Raw genomic sequence first — 6,000 nt, 5'->3', positions numbered from 1 at the left:
GTAAAATTAATTTTAAAAAAACCAAAAAACAAATGTGGGGTGGGGACTTAGCTCAGTGGTTTCGCCGCCTTCTGTGCAAGTGCAAGGACTGGAGTTCGATCCCCAGTACCAAAGAAAAAAACCCAAAAAACAAATGTAAAGGGTGCAGAGTTATGTTCTATCTTACTAAATGCAAAGTATCTGAATGAATTACAGCATATTCTGCATAAAACAGTTTCTATTGTTTTCCATGTTTATTCAATCCTTTATTTTTATCAATATGAACTCATAGCATTTTGTATTTTGGCAATGATCAATACTTCCATACATTATTGTTCGAATTATTACAGCATCAGTCACGGGCCTTCTGTCAGCTCCTGTGTCCCTGACATGCTCTCATGGTTTTGTTTTTTAAACACTCCCAAGTTTTCTTGCTTCACAAGGTTATTCCTGTTCATCAGTAAAGTTTTTTCCCCTAATTGTAGAATTACCTCCAGCTTTAGGGACCCTTAGTTCTTTTCAGTGGTGAATGGTATGAGAAACCAAAGTTTCAGTTCTAAACATTTTATGTTTAAAATAAAATAAAATTTTTGTTACTTGAACTATTTAGACCATTCCCTATGTATTTTAAAGATGTAGGATTAATAAATGTATATTTGCATCCTATATACACAAAATGAAAAAATGTTTCCTTTACATGGACATTTTATAAATATATATATGTTGAAATTTTTAAATTACAGTTAGACATATGATTATTAACTATAACTGGCAATGAGGCATTTTTATAATACATCTCATGTAACCTACCCTTTTTTTCTGTTTTTTACTGGAAATTGCACTCAGAACCCTCACACTGAGCTACATCCCTAGCTCTTTTTAATCTTTATTTGGAGATAGGATATTGCTATGTGACTGCATTTGCCAAACAGGAGTCAAACTCTGAATCTTCCTGCCTCATCCTGCCGAGTGCTAGGATGATAGGTATACACCAGCATGCCCAGCAGTTATACTTACTGCCATTTCACAGACAGAAAAACTATACCTTAGCTTAATACTTGAACTGGGACATGCAATCTTAATGTCTTGAGGAGCAATTTTAAGGGTATTTTCTAAGATAAATCTCTTCATCATTTAAAAATACCTAAATCAATTATTTTTATTTGAAGTCTTCAAATTTCATGGCTTTAAAAAAAGCCACTAAAGGACCAGGATTTGGCTCAGTGGTTCTGCCACCTGCCTTGCAAGTTCAAGGTCCCAATTCGATCGCCGGTACCAAAAAAAAAAAAAAGGCATTCAAATTAGAGAAGTATCAAATGAGTTACTTTATTACAGCAGTTTATGAACAAAATACAAATGTATTGTTTTGGAAAATAAATATGATACTGCCGCTGAATGATCATCAAAGCTGAGCTCAAGCAGAAAGGCCCTATCACGGTGTGGCGTGTGTGTGCAATGGTTTGATGAGGTCTGGACAGCGGAGGCCCAGGCAGGGCTGGAGTAGGGCCGGGCCGCTCCGAGGGAGCAGGGAGGCAGCTGGGCCTGCAGCCAGTCCTCCGCAGACCTGCAGAGGGCCCATCTGCCTGGACCTGGGCGCCTCCCCCGGAATCTGCCCACAGCTCTGCTTCTTGCACAGCCGGCGGATGAGTGGTGCGCGGGCAGGTCCGTGCCTGGGCAGATGCAGGGCAGGACCGGGGCTGAGAGCTGAGGTCGCCGGACTCACTGCGTGCTTGAGAAACCCCAGGAGTAAAGGCTAAGGCCTCGGAGGCCCCAGTGAAAAGGTTAGTTCTAACCCTATTAGTAGGAGTACACCCCAAATCCCAGCGGGAAGCCCTCTGGGGGCCGGATCTTGCAGCCCACTGCTGCTGAGCAGCATCTGCCTGCGCTCTTGCCCCATGAACGTCGCCTGGCCTCACGTCCCTCCCGGGTCCCTCACCTCTGCGGGAGGCCTGGACTTTGGGCCCAGCTCCCAACTCCTCTTCTCCCATTCAGGGTGAGGGACCCGGGGGGAGCAGATCGTCTCAGGGACCCCTAGGCCCACAGAGGCCACGGGATGCAACAGCAAGTGTCTCTGTGTACTGAAGCCTGGCCTGGGGCCCAGGCAGGGCCCCGGGAGCCAGGCCGGGGCGGCCAGAGGACGGATGAGAAAGGATGAGGACAAACTGGCCCGTGTCCCCCGTGCGGCCCTGGGTTGGGGGACAGCAGCCGGATCTGCATGGGAAGCGTGGGGACTGTGGCCTAGATAAACCATTCTGTACGATCTGATCAGCCTGAATACTTGTCACAGCTACGGGAAGCTGATGATGACCCAGTCTGTCCGAAGGAGCACACTGACATTCGGAAATTAAATAAATTATGAGTTTAGAAAGAAAAGACAAAAGAGAAAACTGTCCGAATTTCATAACTTACTAATAGGGGTATTTCAAACAAAACAGGGAAAGGTGTCATAAAGTCTTCACCTACTCGGTGCTGTATCTGTGGCTTCATTGGTGGCCTTCCTAATGGAAAAATAAGAAGCCCAGTGTTTTCACAGATGGATAAAGAGTGCTCTGGATTCTGGATTCTGCCTATGGCATAATTGGTTGGTCACTTTAGAAAATGACTCTGAGAAAATGAAGAACTAATGTTTTTGGAAGACTGAAATGAGCTCAGACAAGAGACAGAAATGCTTTTTAAAGTTAATTATGTTTGCTTTTTACTCTCCCTTGGTGTTCATTACCTTGGAATGGAGCCGCACAGGGCAGAAATAATTACCAGGTTTTCAGTGCAGGTGGCTGCCTTTTTGCAGGGAGGGGAGGCACCCAAAGCTGTATCTGTTTCATACTTTGTACCATTGGAAATTAAAAGTTCAGTTTTAATGAGGCAAGCAGGTACCAGGTATAATCCTAAAATGTGCTCAGGCATTATAATCCACTTAGCATGACACCTGAGGCTAAATCAGTGAGAAAAGAATGCCATATGCATTACTGTCAGAAGCCATTCGTCTTGCCTGGCTATGGACTGTAACTTCTCTTGAAATCAATATGCAGGTTCATGTCCTGCAAATTTGTACATGTTCAGAATCTGCTTGGTTGTGAACTAATCTGTCTTCTGCTTGGGAATCTAGGGAAGGAGTAGAGGTTTTGTGTTACTGGGAAGCAAATCAAATGTTAGGCTAAGGAAAATAACAGTTAGCAAAGAAAGACATACTGGTGAATGAACAGCATGCTAATGGATGTCCCTGGGGCTGGGTTCTGTTCAAGGCGCGGCTATTAAACGCGGTTACCAGTGAATCCCAGGTCGCAGACCCACTGACATCCACCGGGAGGCTCGGCCTGTTACAGAGCTAGAGTGAGCAATTATTTTTTCTATTAATTTTACAAATTAAGCCTAAACAGAAAAAGGAAAAATAGGAATGTCTATTAGCTGTAAAATCTTTGCGTTTTCTTTTAAATATTTTTCTAGTTCTGGTTTCCCATTCAAACTTCACTTTCAACGTGGGTTGATAAAGTTGACCTTTTGATTATATCACTTAAATTATTAATTTTCAGAGTTAAAGACAACAGTCTAAAGTGACATTAAATTAATTCTTATAGCTAACTGTCTTACTAATTTATAACAAGAATAGAAAATGTTACATTGATGTATAATGCAAATCATTCACATGACATGAACAAATAGATCCTATTCTCAAAAAATCTCTAACATAGTCAAACGAATTTGGACAGGAGGAAAAACATTTAATAATCAAATAAATAGGAATAAATATACTTAAAGATATAAGAAATGTTACTTCTATAATCAATAAAATCAATAGTTGAAAATCTGACTTTAGAACATTAAGTTGAACAAGAAAATAAAAATGAAAAATTATTATGTGAGTGAATGAATATTTTTTTAAACTTTAAATGTGTTTACTGGTCATTTTTATTCTGGAACAATTTGTGAAAAAATACCATAATTATAAACCAAGTTCATTTCCAAAATAATAGTAGATACTAAAAATTGAATATATTTCTGTGGCTATTTAAAATGTAGTAAAATACCCCAAACAGACATTATATATTCAAATACACTCCCAGAGAAAATTATCCATGTCTATGATAGTAACTGCATCTTCTAAAAGTAAAGATATAAATTCATCTCACATTGACCGTCAGTGATTATATTTCCAGTCAGCATACACCTCTGCCTTGAAATCCACTCTGAAACAGACAGCTGGAGGTATGGTGACAATCGAATCACACAGAGAATGTGTAAATTAAAAAAAAAAACTTATTACACCAAAAGGTACATGACCATCAATGCCCGTCAGTATACTTTTCACTTGAATTTATCCCATAATTCTTGCCACTTTGTCAGGCACTTCTGGAATTTCCCTTTGGTGTCTTTGTGATATGTGATTAAGAAAAAAAAATAGAATATATAGAATTATATATAGAATATATATATATTTATATATAGAATATATATATATATATATGTATATAAAATGCTGCAGCTGTGTGCCATCATTCAGAAAATCAGGCTCCTAAAATTGTTATGGAGTGGGTGTCCTCATCCACCTTATTCACAGTATCTGACACCTTGTTACCTCTGACTTTTCCCTAAAATAGAAATGATTATCAAAGGTAAATATTTTGATTGATTCAGGACATTGAGACAGCCACAACATAACAGTAGACACAAAAAAGTCTTCCAGAACTGCTTCAGACAGTAGAGTCAAAGTTAGGACAAGGCTGTTTGAAGCTAGGGGAGTACATTCAGGGTGATTAACATGTCATTTAATGCATTATTAATGCAGCGTGGCATTTGAAATTCAAACATCCACCAACTGTTTCATTGAACCTTGTAAGGACTACTGAGGCTCCAGGCCTCACTGGACTCTGGACATCTCCAGCTTAGGGTTACCTCTTAGACCACGCCAAGGTCTCACTTCATTCTAAATGTGTCCCTGATGCAACATGTAACTAAATCTAAGATTATGTTCAGAATGAGATTTTTAACTTCTCTTCAAAATTCTACAGATTGTATAAAGATATAGTTATTCTCTTTTTAAAATTTTTGATTTGATGACTGCAGCTATTCTTTCCTATCACCTCAGGGAATCAAGGAGAGTTGAAAATTTCCATTAGTCCTTTAAATCGAAACATAATATACAGTGTTAAATTAACTTTATTTGATGACTTTTCCTTCAAAAACAGATATACACGTTTGCATATTACCTACAACTATTAAAAACAACTCTAGAGATCTAATTTGATTAAAATATTACAAATTAATTCTCAATCAAATTATTTTACAAATTAAGAAAAATGATATACTTTTAGCAAAATTCCTTAAGGAAAGCACATGCAGTAGGCTCTGTCTTTAGTTGCATCACTTATCATCATGGTGAAGAAAAAGAATGGAGAATTCATGGTTTTGCTGCAGGTGACAACATTGGGGCAACCATGCAGCTTTGGGGGCTCAGGTACAGTACCCCACAGTGTGGTCTGGCATCTGAGGCTGCCTGCCTGTACTGATTTGTGACCTCACTTCTTTTGTGTCTTCCACTGGTACCTAACCTCCAGTTTATGTCAATTTTCCAAATCTCATCTTGGAAACCTCTGCATGGTCCTGCAGGCACTATTTTTTTTTTTTTAATCTCTAAATTAACCTTTCATTGTGGTTAAATTAGCCTGAGAATATTTCTATCACCCACAATAATTAACTCTATTAGAGTACTTATGCATATAACAGTTTATTTTTGTTATTAAATATTTATATTTCAGTTTTACAAATGAAGCAAAGGGAAAAATAAAAATATCACATACTTGTGGCAAACATGATTAGAGTTAATAAATCACTAATGTTAAGCTGTATTCCTTTTGCTTCTACTTTCTGGGATAGAGTGTTATATCCACCATCCTCTAAAATTCTGAACATTGGCTAATTTTCTTGTGATACGTTTACCTTGCTTTGTTCTCTGAATAGTGTTGTCCTCACAGAATTAGCTGCAAAGTGTTTTATCTCCCTTTCCTATGGAAAGAATAATGTGTT

At 38.6% G+C, this 6,000-nt stretch overlaps 1 long non-coding RNA gene across 7 annotated transcripts in view; it reads left to right on the top strand.

The window, feature by feature from the left end:
- The first annotated feature begins 1,405 nt into the window (after window positions 1-1,405).
- LOC110349521 (uncharacterized) overlaps window positions 1,406-6,000 on the top strand; it is a 113,545-nt gene continuing 108,950 nt past the window's right edge. For 2 of the 7 annotated variants that reach the window (XR_015448897.1, XR_015448896.1), the window contains exon 1: window positions 1,410-1,760. This is a non-coding gene — a long non-coding RNA (uncharacterized LOC110349521). Of the gene's footprint in view, window positions 3,310-6,000 lie in introns of all 7 variants that reach the window. The other 5 variants (XR_015448895.1, XR_015448894.1, XR_015448898.1 and 2 more) reach the window with 5 other exon arrangements.

This window comes from Heterocephalus glaber, unplaced genomic scaffold (genome assembly GCF_053883595.1).
Source record: "Heterocephalus glaber isolate CG9 unplaced genomic scaffold, H.glaber_assembly_v1.0 deba00000594, whole genome shotgun sequence".
NCBI lineage: Eukaryota > Metazoa > Chordata > Mammalia > Rodentia > Bathyergidae > Heterocephalus > Heterocephalus glaber.
Note: the sequence above shows the minus strand (reverse complement) of the source record. Positions and strands in the feature narration are given on the sequence as shown.